The sequence below is a fragment of the Corvus moneduloides genome, chromosome 8 (assembly GCF_009650955.1).
Source record: "Corvus moneduloides isolate bCorMon1 chromosome 8, bCorMon1.pri, whole genome shotgun sequence".
NCBI lineage: Eukaryota > Metazoa > Chordata > Aves > Passeriformes > Corvidae > Corvus > Corvus moneduloides.
In genome coordinates, this window is record NC_045483.1 from 2032442 (window position 1) to 2058591 (window position 26150).

Here is a 26150-nt window from a genome sequence, read left to right on the forward strand (position 1 = left end):
CAGGTGAAATGGTCTGAGCAAGCAGAGAAGACAGAAACAAACAAAATCAACACATGATCAAAAATTGTTTGTCACGTGGTTACTTAATAATTATATCAAAATTGGGCCAGGTTGTCCAATTAACTCCACCAAAATGGTTCAGACCTGTGACAAGATTTGAATGAGTATAAATTTTAAAATAAGTAGGGTTGAATACACAAATCAGGACTATCTGAATATATCTGAAGTCTCATGAATCTGTGAATAAGTCAGAAATACATTCACACACGAAAAAATACAGTTAAGACTTGGCACGCCGCCCTTATTTCAGGAGATTTAAAATGTAACAGCAACAAAGAACATGTTTTCCGCAAGAAAAATGTGAATCAGCAGCTTGATCTGTTCCCTGTTTTCACAAGCAAAGTCCTGTCTATTATAATCTTGTTTTCCTCAGCCATAAACACAGTGTGAAAAAAAAAAAAAAAGATAAATTTATGTTGAATATGGTTATAGTTATTATTTCCCTTCTGGGGATTTATTAAGCATGTGTTAGGAGTTTAGGTATAAAATGAAATTGTTTTTTCACTACATGGATGTCTTCTGTGACTATCTGTAAAATTTCATTGAGGTGTTAGACTTGATATTGCAGATCAAAGTAATCCCAAGAGATTAAGGAGACCCTGCTAATTGACTAAGGTCATGTACTGCACTTCCCACTGGCACTTTGGCCTACATTGACAACAGAGGAGCAGCCTCATCTCCAAGGACCATTCTATAAAAATACCATTTTCTTTATCTCTAGTCCAGTTTTCACACTGCTACAATAACAAGGGATTTCATAAATCCAGGTGGACTGATTAGAGTTTTGAGTATGTAACTTTCTGAGTAAAAAATATACATGATACTTTTGAACAATTTTGACATTTTATCTTACCCTTTAAAACTCCCGGGAACGGATTGCACGTTAGGTGTTTAAGAATAAAAAGTGTCAGCACATATAGTGAGTTCCATCATTCAAACTTGGCACTAAAGAGGATATTGAAAGCCTTGCTGCAGACCATTAAAACCAGCTAATTTACAGCCAAAGACATTGTTGCTTGAAGTGCCAATTTGGTCAATAATTAAGGTTTGGAATATATATCCAGCTCTGACAAGAGAAAATTCCTAAAAACCTTTCCCTGTTGATCTAAACATACAATACATTACTCTCAATTGGACAGTGGCTCTTGGTTCCGTGCTGTGATATTATTGAAAATTATGGATTGTCAAGAGGCGTGGTGAGGAGTTATTGCTGCTGTCAGCCAGATTTGTGAACCCAGTGCTGAGATATCTGCTCCCCCCTGGATCCTACGCCTGGAAAAGTGAATGATGGAAAAGTTGGAGGGAATTTGCAAAAGAACTTTGGAAAATATGGCTCTTTCCTGTCCTCATTGTGGGAGAAGTAAGAAACTCAAAGCCAATTGACCAGAAGTTTAGGGACAAAATTCACAGGGAAATAAACAGGAGAACCGGGATCATACAGCCCGTTAATTTAGCAGAGGATGAATAAGGAGCACTGACAACAGCAAGCTGAGTGAGAACGATACAAATTAGAACTCATCTGCCATTATTTAACTGATAAGGTTATACACCAAGAGATTTTGCCACTTTTCTTTCACTAAAAGTTTAAAAATCAAGTTATTTGGGGTTTTTTTTTCTAAATATTGTGCTGTTACAAAAAGCTTGGGGTTTCTTTTTTAGGTTTCATCCACTGATGATTTTTCCTCAAGTTTATTCAAGTTCTTCCTGAAGGGAAGACTCAAACTTGAGGCAAAGTCATAAGCAATGGGTTTACTGGGTACATTTCAGCGACATTAATGGATGTAACAACCACCCTTCCATTCACCAGATGAAATCCCCATCTAAGCAGAAGGATAGTAGGAGGCTTATGACATCCATAAAATGGGTATCGTTTGCATGGAGATGAATTTCAGCCCTTAGAAGCCAACAGAATCACATTTTCCATTATGTTCAGCCAGCAGAACGGATTTCATTAATCAGCCTCTCATCAAGGGCTCAGTCCTACCACATTACTCACACTAAGTAATACCTAAGATGCAAATAGGTCCACTAAAGCAAAGGAGGCATCTGGAGAAGTTGTGTCGTTCTCTGAGTAAAGGTGCTTTAATGGACTTTGAGAAATCTCTCTTTCCACAAGTGAAATCCTCGTACCCTTCCAGCTCTTCAGAAAGGTCCTGACTAAATAAGTCATTCAACAGAAGTGTTTAATCCCTCAAACTCCAGAGAACTATGACAAAAGTTAAGCTGTTGAAAGAGGTGCCTGAAGAAAAGAGGTAAAATGTAGCATTTACTGCTTTTTCAGCTCAAATGGAGAGCTCAGAATTCCTTTGCATTCAGTAATTGACGTTGAACTCTTTAAGCTGCCATTTTGAGCAAGATACAGGAGGCCTTAAGTCCTGGGAGTATGGAAAGACTTGGTATGGATGAGCCTTTATCACCCTTGATTCACTGGAATTCAGGGTGCTGCCAGTATTTTTAATGTTCCCTATATCCATTTAACGATCCTATTTGATGGGATGGCTGAGCTTATCCATAAGGGATACCTGCCTTTACACTGAGTAAAATGTTTCTTTTCTATCTTATTAATGTTTTCCTGAATTGGTCGGCTGTTGTATTTTCCTTGCTTTACATCCCAAGCAGAACTATGAAATTTGAAGCATCAAAAGGACTAAAAAAAAAGCAGGAGAAATCCCAACTTTTATATTTGCATGGTGTTGCCATTTGGAAAATCCAATGAAGGTTTTTGATCTTCCTTTTGCCAAATGCAAACGAAAACTAAAAATATTTATTATTCCCAACAAATTGAGCACTTGTGTATTATTCCCTGTGAAATGCCTAATAGATGTTAGGTGATTTTTGTGCCCTTTTTTGTATCTGTAGTTTGTTTGTTGTTTCCTATCATGACCAGTGAAAGACTCTTTGGGTTAAAATGTGGGAAAAGAATGATATATTTGTTAATTGTTGCCGTTCTTGCTATGATCTTTGGCAACACCTGCTGGTGGTACTCTGCAGTGCTGGAGCCACTCTACATATATGCCTTCAACATATAGAAAGACCTTCAAGGGGCCACACAATCCCTGTCCACCTGCACAGAGCATGGACACACTCAGTGGGCTTAAAAATATCAGCCCAAGTTCATGAAAACACTTGCACAGGCTTTGCAGGCTCAAATACTCTCTCATATTAAAATGTGCCTGGTTTTGTTTGCCAATCCAGCTGCTGTGATTTATAAAAGTTGTGATTTTATGGCAACTTAATCCAAAGAGAATTTTGTCCAGAACATCTCCCGTCCGCTCTCTAGTAATGAGATATTTTGAGCAGCAAGATAAATAACGCTTAGGCATCTAATAAAAACTGCTGGGGTTGGTTTTTTTGTCTCAAATCCCCTTTTTTACATAGTACAGCAGCAAAGCCTCGTACTGTAGGTGAAAAGTCTGTAAATTTGCAGTAACTGAAAAATAACAGAAGGCGCAGCAGCATTCTTTATGTTAGTCTATATCGATCGGCTCTAATGAGCACCAGTGGAGCTGTAGCTAATGGTGGTATGTCTGGTGTTAAGGGCAAATGTGGGAGAAGATTATCAACCCAAGGGGTTTAACAGTTGCTGGACTGCCCTCAGCCCTCAGGGCAATGATGCACTTGAGAGGTCACTGTATCAAATGAGGGAAAAGATTCAGCTCGCGCTGCTGGAAGAAATGCAGCAGGAGCTGTGCTTTAGCCCAGACTACCGGCATCAATAAAACAGTTCCTCTCTGCTGGCTGTTTCTTCCCCTCTCCTTTCCCATCACCTACCTAGCACTGCATTGCTAATTAAGAACCCTAACCCAGGGATCTGGGGAAGGATGGCACCAAACCGCTGTGAATTGGGTTGGAATATGCACCTTGGCGCCATCCGCGCGAGGGATTCGCGCAGAGAAGGACGAGTTACGGGGCAGAATGGTTTTACACCTGGCGCCTGTTTGTTACCTGGGGGGGTCACGCTGCCATTTGATGGGAATTTGCTTGATATTCCATTCAGTGTGCTGCTGCCACCCCCTTCCGAGATCTGAGAGGACCAAGATGAGTGACCACCAGAGCAGAGAAGGCCACCGGGCATCAAGGGGAAGTTAACTGGCAGATCCGAGAGAACGCTCGCAGTAAAATGTTTGTGCAGAAAGGAAGCTACAGGTATTCAAAAAGATAAAAATGAGCAGAGAAATGCCTTGAGGTGGATGGCATGTTGCACATTCCATGCTTTAATAGCCTAATGGAATAATTTTAACTGTGTGAGGCTCTGAAACACACCAAGAAGCTCTGCTGAGAACCAAGCACTGAGATTTCAAATATTTGTCACAATAAACAGCAACATATATTTTTTTAAAAAAATCAGATATGGAATATTTTACTTAATGTTGTAAATAAGCAAATTAAATATTACCTTAGCTCCATTTTGCCATGGCACCCTGTGGTTATGGCAAATTATTTATTAGGTCTTTAAAAATTCTAAGACATGGATTCCTCTTGTTCCTTAGAGACCAGTGATGGGCCAGATTATTAAAAAAATCTTCGCAGCTTTAATTTTTTTTCAGTGTTAACATGGAGCACTTCTTTTTACCAGTCAGAGATTTTCCAACCTGAACAAGAAGGAAGCGAGTCAGGATTTGGTCAAAGAAGACTATTTCCTACAACTGTCAGCAAAAATGAGAAGGTTTTAGACTGTTATCGGGCTGTTGACATGAAAATATCTGAAATAAGTGGAGCAGGCACTAAAGCTGGCATGCACACTCAGTGGGAGCAACAGGGCTGGAGACGAGGAGAAACATTTTCCGCAAAGAAGCCGGAGTTGACACATCCAACGCTCGCTGCCTGATGGGCTCCAGCTCAGGGGTTTGATGTCTGCAGCTCCCACCACCGTCCATTAGACAGGCGCCCGCACCAGGGATGCTGCAGCCACAAGTGACACTAATGTGCTCCACTGCTGACACTGGGGAACCCACAGGAAAATGTGTTCATCCCCTGGCTGCTGCACGGTTAAAAAGGGAACCAGTCTGGCAAAACGGACTGAGGGAGTTTGCATCCCCAACGCTTCATCTGTCCCCATTCTTGTGCCTTGTGAATGCAGAAATTTCTGAGTATCCTAAGAAAAAAATAACCCACGTTATTTTTAAAGTGTGTCCTGGAAAGTATTTGTGCATTTCCTGCTGTAGCTTAAATTCCAATTGGTTTAGGCAAGGCCAAGCTGCTTCTTCACAACATGAGCCGGTGAGCAGACTGTGGCAAATTCATGGCATTTCTCTTCTCCAATTTGAGATCATAGGTAGCTTGCATTATTTAATTGACACAATCATTGAGATTTCTTCCAGTCGTAAATACTCAGTTGCCATGGGATGTGAAGTATGAGCAGAAGACAACCATTTTCATTCATGAACTTTTCTAGTACTCTAAAACTCTTCTGTACTCTTTGTTATTTCAGTTTTGGACATTCTTGAGCTTAAGAAGGTCATAGATTAACTTTCAGATGCCTTTACTTTTCTAATGACAGAGGTAACAATCAAATTCCTAACTCATGAGCGGCTATTTCCATAGTACAGAAGGATACATATAAAAATATATGTATATGAAAAAATATATTTTCGAAAGAGCTCTATGCACCTAATTGAAAGAATCTGGTGAAATGATTATGAGAAAGGATAATGCGACTAACAGAACAAGAGCTGTTCGGTGATGACTTTTTTCTTAAGGAGACTTTATGTTTTTTTAATGCGTTATTTAATTTATTTCGTACCTGTTGTTCCACGTGCTGCAGATTTGGACAGATGAACGTCTTGGATTTAAAAGAGTGTGGTGGAAATGCACATCACAGCACTGGCAGGACAGTGGGTCCATATTTGGGACCTTGTCATATTTACCCAGCTCATGAATCTTCACTCCAAAATTCCCCAACCAAAGTCCCTCAGAGTTTAATGATGTAGGAATCCAGCTAAGGAACCTATCTGGGATTTTTTAATAGTTGGTATTGACCAGTCATTTTGAACTGTTTGTTTTGAAAAGGACATGCTATTTATTTTTTCTTTCAATTTAAATATCAAAAAGAAAAGATCTTGCTCTAGCCCCAAACGATAATCCATACAATGAATAACCACTCGGTGCCATAACAAATTTCCTCACTAAAATGAAGAAATATTTTCAGCTCTTGAGATTAAGTAGCCACAAAATCTAACCCTGGACCCATCAGTCTCAAAAAATCCCACCAAGTCACTATAACTTCAGTAGTAAATAAAATTTTGCCTGAGTATTTTTTCCCATATGTATTTCTTGAAAGAAGTGCAGCTGTTTCAGGGGTTCATAAGAAATGCACCACATTTTCTTTGCACTGGAGGTTTTCACTGAAGTATCCTGGCCTTCACCCCTTAAACACCACTAAATCCCGTAAGAGATCCCAAGATGATGCTGTTTAGCACAGAAATATTATTTTCAATGAAGCAGCAAGCAGGAGCACTTGGAAATGGATGAGCACGAGCACCTGGAAATGCAGGAGTTCTGCCAGGTTGGGAAAGGAACCCAAAACTTGAACCTTGTGAATTTTACAGGAAAAAAAGAGAAGGAAAAAAAGAGAGGAAAAGAGTTCCAAACCCCAAAATTGTGCTAATGCAAAGGCACTCCAAAAATTAGTCTGTATTATCATGAAGTCTTTTTATAGCTAGGAATCACATAGAAATCTTCAGGAAAATGCCCCTTTCCTACTTACTCATCGACCTTCTCTTGGATAACATTGGCTCTGGTCCTTGAATCCTGGCATCTTCTGGGGGAATCCAGCTGCAAGGATCTTCCCTTTCCTCATGGAAATTCATCCACATTCCAGCTCACCCTTGGAGGAAGGAGGTTTCCTGGTCCTGACCATCCTGTTGGATCTTGCTGGTGATTTAAAACAGGTAAAGTGCCAATTAAACTGTACAAACTCAAACCAGCACAACTGGCCACGGCTTAGCAGCCAAGATGTTTTATCACCTACCTCCAGAGGATCTTGGCTGAACTTCCAGCCTGTTCACAAAACTATCTGTGACATCTTTGGATGATGGAAATCTTTGAACCTTAAGAAGATCTGACAAGTCATTTGAAGAGTATTTAATAACAACATTCTTTGGTTGCTATTTGAGTGAAACAACCAAAAAATGCCAAATTTCTCAGTGGAACATGACACAACCAACCTTTTTCCACTCCATGGCTTTATGCGGTTTGATTCTCTTTCATTTTAATTCTTCGCATTTCTGTGATTCAAACCCAAATAAAAAGAATCTTCATCCTGTGGTATTCCCTAAATTCCCAATTCTATATTGATAGGAATTCAGCAAGGTGATGGTTTCAGGCCAGGTCTGCAGTGGGTCTCAACCCACTTCACTAAATTATTTGAGGTAAATCTTAGTCTTGTCTAAGCAATGGTCCTTCATTTTTTGAGATATATATAATCCCACAGTAGAAGGCATGGAATCTGGCCTTCACGTGCATTACGTGAGCAGACTGTTTGGCAGAGGATGGGATAATCCTGTTTTCAGGGACTTTGTCCATTCTCATTGGCCTCATAGCCAAAAGGACAACGTTTGTGCCTCTGTTAAAGCTCAGCGTGAAGACCTCTGGTAACATCTGTTAACTGAAATTATTACCACTGATTCCCTCCGTTAGGTTTGACCAACAACTTTCAGTCTTCAAGATTTTTTCTTAAATTTTTTCTTCCAAACTGTTTCATCTGGGTTTTTTTGTTCGGTTGGTTTTGATGGGGGGTTGGTTGGTTTGGGGTTTTTTTTTTTGGTGGACCTTCTCTAGAGTGCTTTTCTCTCCATGCACATCAACCTCATTTCTGCTTTTCCCTTCTCCTTTCATCCTCTGCCATCAGCTTCTCAATGAATATCCCTCCAGTGACAATTTACTGGCATTTCTTGCAGGTTTTTTATCATCCTCAAAGATCTGAAGGCTCCATACTTAAGCCCACTGCCACTTGGTTTGGTCACTGAACTACTGGGTTCAATCATCTTTAATTTACCTTGTTTTTTAGTTATTTCAGAGAAAGAGTAGACTCACAAATGTCCTTAAAAAACGTCTCACAGCATTCATGCATGGGCTTGATGCCTCCCCAGAATATATTCCTGGTTCCCATGTGTGGAAATGCTGCCTAAAATTGAAAGGTGATTTTTCATATTTAAAGAATTATCAAGAGCGGTGTCACTAATAGTGCCTTGACACAGAAAACAGCAAAATCTAATTCAATGTGGTAAAAACTTCATTGACTGGAAAACAAATAAATGTATCATTTCCCTCCCTGATCATGTAAAATCATTAGAAATAAAAGGAGAGCAAGGAGAGAAAAATCAAGTGCTGAATCATGAAAAGAGTCAGCAGATCAAGGTCTTTCCTCTAAAAAATCTTTAGCAGGGAAAAGAAGAAACAGCGGATATTATTTCCAATTATTTCTCAAATTGGAACAGAGAAAGGAAAATAAAAAATACACACACACCAAAAAAAAAAAAAAAAATCCCTGACTTGGTGCTACTGGAGTTTGTAGCTGGAAGGAAAGTCCTTGCTTATATTGAAGTAAAGTTCTGAAAATAAGCAAAGAACAGATTTATTGATTTTTGGTGAAGTCTGGGTGTAAAAAAGAGAAAGAATAAAGAAGTGCTCTTTGCCCGCTATGTCCAAATGACATCCCCAGTGGCCTTCTTAATGGTGGGGGAGGGGAGGGGGCAGGTGCCTACCCCGGCACACGGCCACAACTGCCCTTAGGCAAGGGCTAATGGTATTGGCTGAGCCTGCTCTAAGCCTCTCTTTTCTAATAGCCAACTTTCTCTGTGCGAGAAGACAGACAGATATTGATTGGTCCAAATGCCCTTGAGTTGACAACATCTGAAATGAAAATCCACAAGGCTAGCACAAACTTTCTGCAAGTTCAATTCCTTGGAATCTGATTAGGAGGCTGGCCGGCACAAGCGTTTTCATGGAGAAGGTCTCCCTTTGTCGCTGCCGCCATACGCGTAATTAGTGGCGCGGGCGCGGCTCTGGTGGATCCGCGGCACAAATGGCAATTTTGGGAGGCAGGTTAAGGATAACAAGGGTTTGATTAAGGAAACAAAGCGAGCTGAGACCGTCGTGAAGTTTAACAACGAAGTCGCAGAGACACAGGTGCCATTTCCCAGCTCTGAGCGTTAATTAGGTACAAATTAATAAAATGCTCATTCTCTTTTCATCTGCTGCTAGAAGGGGTGCTCTCCGAAGTTGTAGATAAAGTGATAGAATTTAAAGAGTCCACCTTTCAGGGAAGTTACTTCATCCAGACTAAAGTTCTCTCCAGCAAGTCCAGGTTTATTTTCTAATGACTTTGTTTTCCAGAATTAAAATACTGGAGTTACCGTTTGCAAATGTTAAGGACGAGGAATGCAGAAGGCTGGAGGAGTTTATTTGTACCTTATTAAGCATTCTTTTTTTATTCTACAAATTCCTCCTAAATCAATGAATTGACTACTGTATAAAGCTTAGATAAAGCATTATTAAAGTGGACGCAGTGTTCCTGTCCTACTGGGTTATTTAGAAGCATAAAAGATACACTCATAAGAATCAGGATCATGCCAGGTAAAGTACAGCTGGAATACACATTAAATTTATTCAGTCATTGATTTGTAATGTTGATCCTCCATGGCTTCATGTTTCTTTTCTCATTAATCTTAGTTAACCCTCTCAAAACAATGCCAACGTTGGCGTTTGATGTATTGAAGATCCAACCTGCAGAGGATGCTGCTTTCTGGACTGTGATCCCTGCCATCAGTGGGGATAAAGCCACAGAACCAGAGAATCTTCTTTGCTTGATTTTGTGTTAAATATGAAAAAGAGAAGGTTTTTTCTCAGAGGAAGAAGCAAACAAAGAAAGAAGATGCACAGTTCCAGCCCCACAGTTGGACTGAGGTGATCTTTAAATCTTTTCCAGCCCAAACCACTGTAAGATTCTGTGCTGACCTAAGACAGGGAATGTGAATGTTTTGGCTGCAGAGAATTGATAGATCTGCTGGAGGTCTCCTGTGGGGCAAGGAACAAACTGCTGTGGTGTTTAGACTAACAAACACTCAGCTCCAGGAGAAAGTCACTGCAGAGGAAGGCAAAGCACTGCTAACAATCCCATTTTAGAAATTAAGATCTCTGCCTATAAAGTCAACAACTATTTTAATTGTAGACTCTATTTACTAAGGCATTTCCATCTGCTCCCTGCCCTTCCCTCCCTACCCAGCTGATAAAGGTGTTTTTGTAGAGAAGCTGGCTGAAGAGAAGGGGCAGGAGAGGTCATTTTTGGAGAAGCCAGCAGCAAATACACAAAAGCGTGCAGAGACTCAGGAGCCTGGGGCGTTTGCCATCCTGCTGGAGGTGATGCTTGTCGATAAAGCCCTGTCCATTCCTCTGTGGGATGAACTGGGCTTAATCCATCATTCCTCTGGACTTCTGGCCATGCAGAAGCTGCACTCTGGTGGTTACCCGCCACTTCTGAAAGTTTTCTCCAATCTCCTTCTGGCAAACATGGATAACAACATATTTTTTATTTTATGTCATGACAGAGGTGTCAAATAGCAGCTGTTTAGACTAAATGACCGACTTGTATCCCATCTCTTGCTGCAAAACCATAACTGGATCGTAGTTCTTCCAGAGGATGCCAGTGGTTTTCTTACGGGACAACTCCATGGACTTGGACTTTAGCATCCAGCGTGCTTTAAAATCCATCTATATTTTAATTATCTGGTCCATACTTCCCCATCTGACTTTTTACCAAGCTGAGAATCCCAATGATACATTATCAATACAGGCCAAAATAAACAAACAAATAAATAAATAAATCCCAAGCTACAATTTTCCCTGTAATTATTTATGGCCTGTAGGAGATCGAGATTGGGATGAAGAATGGCCACCCCCTTTCATATCCATAGAAGTTACATCCAGCATCAAGGGGGAAATGATTTAGCTGAAGACACACTCTGGAGCAAACATTAGCAGCAAATGTGAATCTTGTTTGTGGTAAATCCATCCCTTGAAACTATTTCTTCCTTCAGCACCAAACAGTCTTTCTAATCTTTTGTCTTTTCAAATAGCTGTGATAATATTAAAACCATGCTTCACGGCAAACAGCATTTCTGGGATTTTCCTAAGAGATGTGGCTTTGGATAAGAAAGTGCAATTGAGTTAAAGCAGTAGGAGAGCCCAGAGTCAGTGGGGTTTGTTGTGATCTGCTGACCACTTCCCAGTAGGCATCCCTGCAGTTGCTGAGAATTACTAAACACCATTTCAAGGAATATAGGTAATTCAGTCAACCAAAAAACCAAACAAAATAAGCCCAGCATAAAATACATTTTAAAAAACCCTACTGGCATGTGAAAAGCAGGAATCTGTCGGGCTTGCTTTGAATCATTCCTGGTGTACTTAGCTAAGGAAATTCAGACGGACGAAATTTCTCGGTGTGCACAAAGATTGGAAAATAGATATTTCTGCTGGCACTGAAATGTTTCTGAGATAGAGAAATGACCAAGCTGGATTTTTTTGTCACAATGCTTAGAAAGTATCACACCTTTCAGGCAAACATTTCACTGCAATTAAGGCAGTAAATAAGAATAAAGTATTTGATAGCAATATTCAAAAGAATTACAACTGAAGAACTCCCTTGCTGTCAGATAGAAGTGTGGCAGGATTATCCCACACCAAGCCTCGCTCTCTGTGGCCTGGCCAGGATTTCTGTCATATTTTCCCATAATTTTTCATAGGAATTGAAGCTGATAACAGCCAGAACAAACAGCTGATGAGCTCTCAGTACAGCTGCCCCAATTCTCAGCCTTTTCACTCAGAGCCCCTGATTTATCATAAAAAAAAAATCCGTAAAAAACCCTCAGCTGGACTTTCACAACCACTGTTGACAAGTAAATATTTATCTATATATTTGTCCCTACAGATGTCACGGAGTTTACTAAAATACCTGCGCATGCAAAGTGGAATGAAGAGATTCTGTCCGTATTTTATCATTATTGCACTTCTAAGACAATACCCTGCTCCCTCTCTAAAGAATGATAGGATGGGCAGGCTGGAGTAGCTGCAGGGGATCCTACGCCTGTTGCCTGCCAAAGCTGCTTACTACTTAACAACTGATCAACTGGCCCCCAAGGCAACAGCTTAACAAGCCCCAGTAGAAGTGGACTCAAGATTTCTTCCTCAGCAAAGAAAATGAAACCATTTACCAGGTATGACCAATATCCAGAAATCAAGGGGAGCAGCAGCAGCAACACTTTATCTCCCCAGCTCTTCAGAAATAGCAAGGTGTTTTTAGGCTGGACTCCTAAAGTTGAGCAGGGTTTAATAATATTCGACTGAGAGAGGGGAATGGGGTCCAGGGTTGCTTTGCAGTTTGGTTGTGCTTTGCACAGTTCCTGCATCTCACGCTGCCAGGGAGGAGGGATGCTCGTGGGTGCTCTGGGGCAATGCTGTGCCCAACGTGTTGTGAGAGAGAGACAGAGAGAGCTTCAGGAGTGAACTGCAGCAATTCCTCTGGGGTGAGCTGTGGCAGCTGTTTACCAGCACAAAGCAATTCTGTGCCTCACTTTCGTGGAGGAAATGAGGAATCCTGGACTCGGCTGAAACAACAGGGGGGATTTTAGGAGAGCAGAATTTAATTACCCAAGCTGGAATTTAGCCAGGACACCAGGGCTCACACCTCTGCTCTTGTGAAAAGTGCCAAGAGGTCTTTAATAGTAACAAATGGTCAAGATTTGGGGTTAGGGTTCCACCTGAATGGTGCTGCCCTCAGTAACATTTTGCTCCTTACCAGTGTTATCAAAACTTTATCCAAAAGGATTGCAGTGGGGTTTCCATGAAGAACAGCTTTGCCTATAAAGTTTCTGTTTATCTCAGCATCATCTAGAAAAAGCCACCTCATAACACGTCTTCAGGTCTGCTGCAGGAAATGAATATTTGCCATGCTCAGGTGGGGTAGACCAGGGAGATTTCCCCTAATACATCCAGATTAGCTGAATCAGCTCCACAACCTCCCAAAAGCCTGACACATTTCCTAAAGCATCCATACTCCAATCTTTCCATCCCTCAAGTCACCAATGATCTCCTTGGGAGAATTTTTTTAAGAACAGTATTTCAAAAGGAAACTTGGAGCTGAAGGGAGGGTTGGCATTTTCCAATTTGTTTCCATGACCTGGGTTTTTTTATAGTCTTAATCCTGCAGCCATCAGGAGAGGTGTGAAGAAAACCTGCAAGGACAAACCTTATTTGAAAATTGGAACGACCTGTTGAAAACTGCCCTTCCTGCACACGGATTTATGAGCGCAGGTTACTGGGTGTATTTAGTGGGGGGTTACTTGGGTGGCTGGCAGGGTGTTCTCCAAATTTCTTCTCTGTTTTCCTTGCTGCCATTTCTTCCCTGGCCATGTTGTCCAAATTAAACTTGCAGCTTTTTGAATGTTGTCTTATTCATGCCTCTGAGTGTAGGTCATTATCCCCCTTCTCCCTGTATGAATATCCTAAGGAACGTGACAATAATGAGCCTGCAGATTGCTGGAACTGCCCTGTATAATGTTAACCAGGGTCACATTATTTCCTTCTGTTTTCTGCTTGTAACAGGCTCTTTTTACTTAGATTGCAACCAGAACTGTTTTCCTCTTTGTGCCTCTGCGCTGTCCCTCTGTAGAGCTCAAAACCATTTTTGCAATGACCAAATTTCTGTTATTAATGAACAAGGTATCAACTTTGGAACTCTGTTAAACATCCAGCCATTTGCAGAAGCTTGGGAAAAGTGAAGGTTCAAAAACCATGGCTCACCCAAAAATGTTTGTGATGAAAACTAAAAGGGTGAGAGTCCTCAAGAAGAGGATACTGAATATTGTTGAGGTTTTGGAAAAGCTGTTTGAGACCTTCAGAGGGGTTTATCAGGAAGCTCCAGAACTCTGAGCAACCTGGTCTAGTGGAAGATGTTCCTGCCCATGGAAGAGGTTGGAACAAGGTGATCTCTAAGGCCCCTTCTGACCCAAGCCATGCCATTCCCAGGATCATGTTCAACACATGAAGAAAAGATTGCATCCTGTACATAAAATCATCAAATCACAGAATGGTTTAGCTTGGAAGGGACCTTCAAGACCTTCTACTCCCACCCCTTGCCTTGGGCAGGGACACCTTGCCCTAGAGCAGCTTGTCAGGTACACAACATATCTCAGTAAAATAACCTGAGTGCAAAAGAAAGGAACAAAACAGAGTAGATTTGCTCAACAAAAAAATAGAAACTTTCACTCGAAATTCCAGGCATGACTGCTCTTGTGCTGCTGCAACAGTATATGAAATGCGAGCTCCAGGTCTGCCAGCACCAAGAGGATTTCAATATCACAAGCCCTAATGATTTCTATTGCCTCATTGTAGCATCCTCTGAAAGAAAACACCGCGCTGGATCAATGCAGTCATTGACTGACTCAGTGTATGGATAAGTGATGCACATTAATACAGCCTGCATTGAACTGGAGTGGTCCTCGGAATTACAACGAAAGGTATAACAATGCAATCTTCCCTTTAACCTGAGCAAGAGCTGCATTGACTTTTCCAGCTCTGTTTTCCAGCAGGCTCTGCCAGCTCTGTTGCAAGGCAGCCTGGCCAGCCCCCAGCACCTCTGCCCAAAACAGGGAGCAGCGTTAGGTGAGTCAACCCTCCAACACAGCCCAGCACAGCAGACAGCTGCACCATTTAAAAGCACTTTGCACTCTAAAGCATCTCTGTGAGCTCACTGATCTATAGGTTCTTCATATATACGCTTAAAAATCTTGCTGGAGGTGGTGAGAGATCGGAATTGATATCTTCATTTGATAGATGGGCAACAAGATTAAACAGCAAACCAAAGGCTGCACAGCCTTTTGTACCACGAGGTCTTAAACTGGAATCCTATTCTGAGGCTGGGATGGATATAGGATTTTCTCCTGAGCTATAAAACTCCTCTTTCTCTCCACCACCCTGAACTTGCCTGTAGCACAGAACTATTCTGCAACAGCACAGCTTCCTTTTTTTCATGTGTTTTTTTAAGAACTGACCCAGTATCACCTCTGGAACACAGAAACTCAGCCAGACCATCAAGTCCTGCTTTCTGGCACAGCAGAGCGAGGGGATTACAGAATAACACTCAGGCTGTACAATTAAATTATAGATGCCATGCCCTGCTCCATGTGCTGCAGGAGAGATCTTGTGCAGCTGAGGGCTGAGCTGGGCCCTACATGTTCCACACTTTCATTTCCAGGGAAAAGTGACCAGGAGGAGGAAATCCCAAGGCTCAATAAAATTAACACTGGAATTCACTAGTGCCCAGAGGCCAATGGCAACCCACAGGGCTTGGATGGATCCCTAGGAAACAATAATTCATCCAGCCAGGATAAATAGCCAGAATAAACAAATGGAGCCCCAAATATAATTTTTAAAAGAAATGAAGCCCTACATACCTACCTTCCAAATGTTCATCTTCAACTTTCATTAATTCAGTGTTTGGTCCCACTTTTTTTACACAAAAAATAAAGCAAAACCTAACTCTTATCCTGGGGATGATTATAAAGAGAAATATGAGGAAACTTACAGAGTTTAGGCTTTCACAATGCAGAATTTTAGAAAATTGTGCTTTTAAGTTGCATTTTTGGATGTTGGTTTGGCATATTTCAACAGAGAAACTTTCTGTCTAAAGAGCTGAGAGAGCAAATTTGCAGGGTAAGATCAAAATGTTTACCCATGATACAACTACTGAAACTTTTACTGCTGTAGAATTTCTTATTTTGTGTATTTATCTTCTATATTTGCTGCTGATGCCATTTGGAAAATAATTAATAGGTAAAGTCCTCAAAGTAGGGTTAAACTTTAGACATTTAAAAAGTACTTTTGAGTAATTTAGTTTAAAAAAATGATTTTTTTCCTTTTCCTTGGTTTTCTAACAGAGAAAACTGGTCAGTCATGACTCATTTTTACCATTCAGTTGATTCAGCATGGACTGATTCAAAATTTAAAGCTGGAAGACCTTTTTATTTTTGATGCCACAAAAAGTCTACCAAGTTTAAGCAAAAAATACAAGACGTAACAGTGAGTTAGAAATAAAAACAACCTCTTTCCCTGTGTGAACTTCTTTAGCATAGAGTCCTGGCAAGTCTTTGGGGAATCCTGTTTTCATGTAGGTACTGTGAGCCAGAGATTTATCAAGTAACACAATCCACACAGTACAAACTTCAGCTCCATTATTCTTTCTAAGGAATGCTGAGAAATAATTTATCATGATCTCAGCTCTAAAAGCTTTTAATTCTTAAAAAAAGTCTCCTCACATCCTTTAATTTTTTACTTGATGTCATTTCAGAAGTTCTCAGTCATCATTTCCCGGTTATTAGCAGCTCTCAAATGAGACAAAGTGGTACCTACAAGGGTATAATACAGGTAAAAATCATATATTTAAAATTAAAGATCTATTTTTCATGTTTGCTTCTATGTCTTCCTTCACAATGAAAAGAAATCCCAAATACCTGTTGTTAAACACTCTGGACAGACATGTGGAAAACTTTTTGAAGATTTTAGTTCAAACCCCTAATTAAAAAAGTTCACCAATGTTTTCATGTCTGCGACTACCAACATTTTTTCTTTTCCCGTGCAAGAATTTCACTGAACATCACGGGTCAATCAAGTGTTTCAGTCTCTGGAGAAAGTGGAAGAAATCACTTGAAAATGGCTGGAAAAAATCTTGGTTCCAGAAGGAGTTTTGAAAAGGTGGACTCAAGGTCAGCAAAGTGCTAAACGCTGTTCCCGACTCCCGCCGATCCCTTGGCGATCCCGCTCCGGCAGAAGCGGATTGGAACGAGCTGAGCTGCCGGGCTCCAGGATGCCTTGTCATGACCACGGTGCATCTGTTGGACTTGCAAAAAAAAAAAAGGATATTTTAGGGGAAGCCAAAGCACTCTTGTTTACACAGCCTGCAAGCGGAAGAACAGATGCTCGATGCCTTAAAAGTTATAAATACCTTTGCTGTGGTTTAAGTCATAAAGATGCATCTACACGTATTTTTTTTAATCATTCCCAATTTCCCTTGGAGAGCTGAAGAGCTGGGAAACTTTTCTGTCTAATTGGAGGAAATAGAAGCCTTCATACGATAAAACTATTTAAAAACAGGAATTAACCATGGAACAAAAGCATTTCTGAGTTGGGTTAGTCTGATTTTGCTATGAATTAAGCACAATGACCAAATTCCTGGATGTTGGAGTGGTTTGGAGGTGACTCTTCTGTCAAGAAAATAAATATCATTATTGACCTGAATCCCAATAAAATGACATTCTCATGTTCCAAGCAGTCATTTTTTTATTAAGAATAAGTTTGTGCAGGTAGAATTGATTATAAAAGAGAAAAGCTCTTGGGATCCCCTGCGCTGACATTAAGCTCCACAAGCTCCTAGAAAAGCTAAACAAACTGTCCAAGCTTGGGAGGCTTTGTGCAGGATAGGGATGCTGGGAAAAAGGGAGAAGAGGATTTTTAGGTTTTGAAAAATATCTTCCAAAAAGATCAGCTCTTAAAGCACCTGTGGAATTCCTTAGCTAGAAAGAGGTTTATTTTCACTTTTTTTCCCCTCTATGAATAGATTTCTTAATTTGATATATTCAGACCTAGTTCAGAGTATTTTAGACTGCAGTAGTTGACCTTGCAAGTACTTGATTGCACTAAAACTCTGATTTTAACACCAACTTACCTTCTTTTTTAATTTCAAGGTGGTTTTTTTCTTCTGTAGATGATCAAAGGTGAAGTCATATACATGAGATCATTTGAAGAGAAAAGATTAAATTTTTAAAACATGATTTTAATGTATAATAACAATTTTAATCAGGGATCAATCAATATATTTATTTTTGCATACATTTATAATATGTTTTCTAGACCCACACTGTAGCCTTCAACAATAATTTCAGAATTTTTGTCCCTGAGAATTTCAGACAAAGTTCCAGAATATATTAAGAGAATCAAATACAAGAAAATTCATTTTTGACCAAAATTTTTCCCGTACAAATCCATTTATGGTTTAATTAATTGCAGTCGCTGGGATTTACCACATGAAAAACAGGGGAGGTAATCAAAAGGATAAATTCACATTACTGTGTTTTATAACTATGCATTGTAATTTAGTAAAATTATTTAGTAAAATGGAGCAAATTTGATGCTTTCCCTTTTAGAAATACTAAAAATCACTTCGAGAAGACTGAAAAAATTTGGGCAATAACTCCCTAACAGCTGTACCTGTGCAACCCATCCTGTGCTCACAAACAGCTTCCATATTTCTACAGATTTTTTATATAACAAGATTACAACAGCCATGAAGTCACCTTAAGCTTTTCAATTTGTATGGATTTCTCCTAAAAATAGTTGTTGGATGCATGAATTACTTGGTGGAATGCCATAACTGCTTATGCAAAGGCCAGGCTGGATGACCATAATAGTCCCTATTGGTCTTCTAATCCAGGAGTCAATTAATAGGTGGATCTGATATAATTTGCTTGTTTTCATGGATCCACTTGAGATTAAATAGAAATGGCCAAGCTTTAATTATTTTAACATCTGATATTTGTCAAGCAAATGACTTCAAAACCAAACCATGACTTTCCATCCTGGTGAAAATGTTTAATTGCAGTAACTACTGGTAAAATTAGTTCAGTCTGGTCTCCAATGCTTTTGGTTAGTGTTAAATACTGACATGGCTATTTATTATCCTGCCAGGTTCCAGTGCTCAGGATCATTTCCCATTTCCATCCAGAAAATCCTGCTCTCACCTCCAAGAGAGGCAGTAAAAGCATCTACCTGTGCCTGTGATCTAGGAAATGTTTCCAAAGAGCTAGAGAGTAATAAATTTCATTATTATGGATGCAAAAACCTTTCAGAAGAGCTAAAACCATGGATTTCTGCACGAGTTTTAGAGCCTTTTCTAAAAACCCTCAGAACAATAGCTCGAAGTTAATAAAAAAGTAAATGAAGGCATTTAGGTTGAATATTAGAAAAAATTTCTTCATTGAAAGGGTTGCCAAGCATTGGAACAGGCTGCTCAGGGAACTGGTAGAGCCTTCATCTCTGGGAGCGTTCAAAATTCATGTGGATGTGGCACTTGGGGACATGGGTGAGTGGTGGCCTTGGCGGCGCTGGGGAATGGTGGGACTCAGGGATCTTAGAGGTCTTTTCCAACCTTAAATTCCAACCTCTATAATTCCAAGCTCCATAATTCCATGGGTATTGACAGATTACCTTTCTACTGAAGACCTGACAATTAATTATTCAGTATCTTATTTTCATGGAGAAGACTTTAGAACTAATATATTTTCATGTCTTCTTCCATCCGTTTTGCCTTCTGCTTCCACAAATTTCGTCAGTAAAATTATTTCACCTCGCAAAGATACTTTTGGAAGTGGACTGGCAGTGAGCTAAGCCAAGAAATAGATGAAGTCAGATGAAAATATTACAAAAAACAGTGTTATTTAAAGTTTCACTTACGGCTATTAATTTGAGTGTGACTCCAATGAGCTGAGGTAACAATATTGGTTTTTTTGGTCATACTGTACATTTTCTTCACGACAGGAAAAAGTTCTTCTGGAATTGCTCTAGCACTGAAAAGGCTAGCAGTAGTGAGGTGAAATACAGCAGGAAAATAACATCCGGCCAAACAACCTCTGACTGAACACCATGACAAAAAGTTTGGGTGGATTTCACCTAAGTCACATCTGTAAAAATTCACACATTCCCACATCAGGAATGTATAACTCACCCCACTCTGACTTTCACTTATGTGGGAAGGCTAAAAGCTCATTGAAATGCACAGATTGATACAAATGTAGGGATTCTACAAACCCTAAATTCTGAATTCTGCAAAGGGAATTCTACAAAGACCAACCACCCCCAAATAGCTGCCTCAAAGTGTGAACATTCATGTGCTGATGAGGAGTAAACTCTAACCTATCCAACAACCCAAAATGGGCAGGGCTAATGGTTGGACTTGACAATCTTAGAGAACTTTTCCAACCTAAATTATTCCATGATTCTAAGTCATGATGTGAGTTAATTAAGCTCATTTATATCTGGGTAGAACTGAACAAAATTAAGTGTGAGCATTTTAGGATCGCAGAAAAAAAAGTTGCGTTCATCCAAATATGAGAAAACTTAATTAGGGGTTTTATAGATAAATTAAAATGCATCTAATTTAGAACTCTACAAACGTATCAAAGTGTTTACGGGCAGAGCTAAGGTTGCAGATACCACGTTGTCTTGAGAACTTCTCTCGGTGGAGATTTGAGCAGAAGCTACTCCTAAGAGCTCATATTTGTTTCTTTCTAGGACAACACACACACCCTGGTAGAAAGGTGTATTCAAATGCAAAACGCACTCCAGGCTGATAGTTCTGATCTCCTTTAATCTTCCTCTCTTGATTAACAGTAAGGGCTTCTGTGAAGGACAATTGACGTGGTGCAATAGGTTGCCTTCTGGTCTCAACCTTGGCGGTGTAATCAGATACCTGGCAAGCTTAATAGAGGTCAGTTAATGCAAAGATTAAAATTAACTGGAAGTCAATAAGGGAATAATAAAGGAAAATGATCACCCTGTTGCTCCTACTTTGTAAAAGTAAACCTCACATTGCAGGCCAGGAGTTAAAAAAAAATGGAGTGGCAGGCGATCCAACAGGCCTTCAAAAGCCCTCCAGCAAACAATTTAATGATTTCAGGTACCCTTTTAAACTAAGTGGCCAATCACTGTTAAATCCTTTGGTATTCATTGTAATAACACTGATCATGATGAACTCTTTTGGTATTAATGTGGATGTAATATATACCTTTTTAATTATAGAACAAGAAAATCCAATTACCCCTTTGCCTCATCAAAGTTCTTTGCTAGCCGCGACTATTTAAACACATGTTATGAAATTCAGGCTGAGGGAGGTTTCCGAGCAAAGCAAGGGCCAAATCCTGCCACGTGCTGACCCCTCCTAACTGGCAGGAATTCTGGGAGGAGGTCAGTGCGCCAAGCACCTCCTGCTCTTTGCAGGATTGGGCCTTGAGAGTGCATAGAAAGACAGAGGATGCACTGATCAGCTTTGGGAAGATCCTGATTAGAAAGGCAGAAAGAATTCGTTTCTACAATGAAGCAGAACCTGCCCTGAACAGTTAAAATTATCACTAATTGGGACAAAATTTACTCTGTAGATGGGGGAGGAATAAATGATGGGCTGAGCAAACTACTTTGTTTTATTCCATGTACCACAGGCTGAAGTCTCCACGTTCAGTTCCTATTCTCTGGGAAAACTTTGAATATAGGCTGGATATAGTGTTTAAAATTTAACTACTGGGAGATAGAAGAAGAAAAATTCAAGTTCTAGAGTGAAGTCCTTTTGACCTGATCCTGTATTATAAATAAAGGCAACTTCACAAATGTGTAATCACAGAGTGTATCAGTCAGGTCCCATAAGCAGTGGGAGTCAACCTTTCGGGAGGATGAGGTCAGCCCATACTCAGTGACGCCACTTCATTTGTTAATCAAAAACAGGGAGGTTTTCTCAAATACATTTATTGTTGTCTCTTCCTAGAAATTGGCCAAGCAACCTTATGTCAAAGAATTTAATTTCTTAATTTTTTTTTTTTTTTTGGCCACCCTGTCAGTTGAGTCCCACAAAAGCAAAATCTGCCAGAACACTTCCAGGAGAACTTCATAACCATTCAAAGAATCCAAAATATTGCAGAGCACTGCTATTGAAGGGAACCTATGAGATATCCTCTCCTATTCCAGTTTAAAAGTACCATAAAATCACACTCAAAATTTTTATGACACCTCTGGCAGATTAATCTCAGCACAGCTGTCCCAAAGCTGAGCTATAGAAGAGGTAGCAAAGCTCAGTGTTTGCACGTAGGAGTAGAATCGGAGTAGGGACCAGAGGAGCTACAGACCACTATGGTATATAAAGATACTTAAACAACAAATGCTTTTACAGCAAAATGGCTCTGTAATCATGTCAGACTTCAATTTGTAAGATATCACTGAACATTTACAAGATAATTGCCCCATTTCTATAGCTCCATTGCTACTACAACCAGTTCATCACTAAGGGAACATTCAGAAGGAACAAAACCAAGCATTCACAATCCTTTAATGCTACATGAGACAGTATAGGATTAATAAAGATATTTTAAATGCATTAAATGTTGCTCTTTCTTTAAAAAATTACATTATAAAAACCTTTCTTAAACATTATTTGAATAAAGTCTCATTACTCACAGTCCAGAGAAGTTCATTAGGAGAAGATCACTTTGGAAAGCATTCAACTAACTAGCCTTTCTTCTCAGCAGTGAATTACATTAGCTACTTCCTAGTTATTTAAATCTTGAAATAAAAGATGTAAACGCTACACTGACATCTTAAGATCATTGGTAAGGCAGGTCTTGCATGCACAAAAATGCCCAGCTGGTCCAGAGATAAAACAGATTGATAATTAGTTGCAAAATGTAGCATTTCATCAGGAATATTTTGAATAATCCAATTTATCTTTGTCAGATATGCGGCACATATTTTTCCTTTGGAGACTCTTTGTTCTTTAACATAACATTATAATTTCAGCCTCCTAATTAACGCGCTCGTCGGTCGGCCCTGCCTTGATGTCCCACCGCCGATTGGGGGCCGGCGGGCCTGTGTGGAGGGAAGGTGGCTGCCCTGAGCCACACGCCACCACTGGCTCCCACTGCCTCCCACCACCCTACTGGGGCCCAACTGGTTTGATACGGGCGAGATCAAAGCCCGCGGCTGGGAGGGAGGAGGGCCTGGCTCTGCCGGCTGCTCCGTGCCAGCGGGGCCCGCAGAGCAGCTGGGATTGCTCTTCGCTCTCCAACAGGCTCCCAGTGCCTCGGCTCCCTCATTAACTCGTGGAAAATCGTCCTGGCCACACTCGCTGCCCACACGGATCCAGTGGTGTGGGGGTCCCACAGCTGCCTCTCCCGCCTTTGCTGTGATCGCCCCTGAAGCCGTGGGTGGTTGGTGAGGGATGCCCGTCTTTACCAGGTGGTTGAGAGTGGCCTGAGTGGCACAGGAGGGGACGTGAACACCCCTGACAGTGCTCCCAAGGCCACCCCATTGGTTTGCACAAGGCAGTTCCAACCTCACACGCTGGTATCACCTCTCTTGTAACCTCACGAAAGGGGGATTCTGTGTTTGCACAGCTCGGAGAAGCTCCTTACCACTTGTGGTGGGAACAGTGGTGCTTCTCACAGGAGCACAGCATCTTCCACACCTCCAGCTGGATGGGCACAGGGCAGAGCTGAGGTAAAACCAGCTGGCCAGGTACCTCCTACCCTTCCTTCCACTGGCTCCTCTGCCTGAGAGAGGGGTGCCATGGCAGAAACAGCAGTGCAAAGACCACTTGAGCCCACTGCAATCCCAGTTAAACCCCCACTGTCTTTCACAGCTCCAAACTCCACCCCTGACACATCTCAGGGTATTTTTTAAGGAAACAACCAGCATGGAGTTCAGATTTACTTCAGAGGTACCAGACACCAATGGGCTGCTTTTGCAGAGCCACCCTTGGGACAATCCTGCCCAGCACAACCTCATTCCCCAGCCCAGATCTGCACAGGCTGCCCTGTCAGAGAACAGCTTAGAAACACAGGGAAGTTTCCAGCCACATTTTAACAAAGCGGTTGTCTCAGGAGCAGTAAAATAACCAAACATCTCACCTGGCAGAGAGAAGGCTGGAAGGTTTTCCATTGTTTTTTGCAATAAAACATTGTAATTCCTCCTCTGCCTCAGGATTCAAGTCCTCATTGACCTTGTGGAAGGAGGTGCAAAGTGCCCCTGGGTCAGTGTGGCTCTGCCTGAGCTGATCAAGCATTTGTGACCTGCAACAACAACAATTTGTCCCCACCCCAGGTGCTTCAAACATTGATCACCCTGTTGGCTTTACCTTGTGCACTTCGTTCACTTGGTGCTTCTTCACATGCAATGCTTTGACTTTTCAAATTTCAGTTAATATTTAGGAAAATAAAATAATTTGGAGACCTAGATTGAAGTTATGTGTGAGTTCTTTGCCAAACTCTCTTCAATAAGACATGGAAGTCATGTAGCCTTATCAGCCTGCACCTCTGATATGATAATGATATCTGTACCACCCAGAAAGTAGGTCACAGTAATTCTTAGCAGTTTTTGTAACCTACTCAGGGAGTACAAGGCCAGCTATTCTAAAGATAATTCTGAATTTCTTTAATAAGATTTTATTGGATTCAGATAATTGATCCGATTATTGAAACCTGGGGAAAGTGCTATTGACCTGAATATATACATCAGTAATTCTTTTTAAAATGAATTTAGGTCATCGCAAAGTTATTGCCTCTGCTTAATGTCAGGCAAGGTGCTCACTACAGGCCTGGCAAACAGATACAGCTCCCGTGGTCCTGTCCTTCCCAAAATACGTGGGAAGCTCCTTCCTCCTGCCCTCAAGAGGGGTTGAGGGACTTGAAGTCTGAGTTAAGCACTTTGGGACTGGTCTGACTTTCACAATGAGAATCATATCTTTTGATTTCTTTAATTTTTTTTCCCTTGTCTCTCTTTCAAGTAAGCATCAGCAGATATCCAGAGCTCTGCAGTTGCCTCTCATCTTCCCTGCCTGTGGCAGGGGTTGGAATGAGGTGGTTTTTAAGGTCCCTTCCAACCCAAACCAGCCTGTGATTCTGCAATTTCATTTCTGGTACTGCAACTTTTCTGATCATCCAGTTCCAGACAACTCCATTTTCCATCTTACTCTTTGCTTACTTTGCATACCATCATCTACACAATGCTATTTATTCCCACAGCAGCCCCCCCCAAGCAGCCTTTCCACACTCCTCTTGGAGAAGGAGAAATGACTCAGAAGTCATTTCTAGTTACACCTCCTGTGTTACCCACCTTGCTCCCAGTCTATTGCAGTGTGGAGACACCAGTTCCATCTTTTGCAGACCAAGCAGATGTCCCTGGGAGGTGACAAGGAGAGTTTCAGAGCAGAGGATCCATGGCCATACTGCCCCAGGCGGGTGGAAGAGCTCTGGCTGTGCTTCCTTTCCCCCCTCAAGGCCTCACACACACACACACACGGATAAAAGCTTTTCCTAGGAAGGAAAAAATGCCATTTCCCACTTCTTGCAGTTGATCAGTCTCAGCTGAGGGTGGCTGGGCTGCTCTGAATGCCTGGGAGTGCCCCGCTGGCCAGGCTGCCGCTTCCCCCCTTTCCCTGCACTAACGCAACGCGCTTGATGAGCTCTCCCACGCCAGACACGGCAGCGCCGGGTGAGATGGAAATGCACCCGGAGATAAAGCTGGGACAGCCTCATTCCCACTGCTCATACAGAAAGGGACCGAAATTATCTGTACAGCCGAGCCTGGACCTGCCTCTGTCATCCCCGATCAGTTCCCAGTGACTGACTTCCCACAAAATGCTGTGTTTCATTCAGGAGGAGATAGAAAAAAAGGCACATTTTTCTTATTTGTTATTTTTTGCACTCCTGAGCTGCACAGTTCTCAAAACAAAACTTATCCTTGACCTTACTCACCTCCCTTTTAACATGACTATGCAGAATATTTCTTTTTACTTGGATTTTGCTTTTTATAAGTATTTTATTCTTTCTTTTGTACAAAGTCCAAGCCTCAGTCTTGCTACTTTAAGCATTTTTTCTTCAGATACTTTTTGTCCTGAAGCAAAAGACTTTTTTCCAGATAGTATAATTTTAGCCCATTAGCAGCTCCACGTTGGTGGTGGAATTACCCTTCCCCCCTCTACCATCCTCTTGGAATTGCTTGAAACACTGAAACCATAGGAAGATTTGTCTAAGTGGGTGCGAACACCAATCTGGAATGTACAAAATAATTAACCAAACTCAAATTAAAGAGACTTATCCAGGCTTATATTGCAAACCTTTGGATGTCACTCTCTAAAACATGGTCCTCAATGGTTTCACAGGCTGCATGGGAATTTGTCCCTCAGCTGCACATGGTGGTCATGGAGGAAATCTCTGCATGGGATCCGGGTGATGACAAGTGATGGAACTGGGATTGTTCAGCCTGGAGAAGAGAAGGCTCCAGGG

General features: G+C 41.1%; 1 long non-coding RNA gene across 1 annotated transcript; it reads right to left on the bottom strand.

Moving 5' to 3' along the window:
- Positions 1-16056: 16056 nt before the first annotated feature.
- LOC116447652 lies at positions 16057-25390 on the bottom strand. The gene is made up of 3 exons (XR_004241634.1): positions 24979-25390; positions 17777-23866; positions 16057-16951 (listed from the first exon to the last, which is right to left on the bottom strand). It is a non-coding gene; the product is annotated as an uncharacterized LOC116447652 (long non-coding RNA).
- Between the last annotated feature and the right edge of the window lie 760 nt (positions 25391-26150).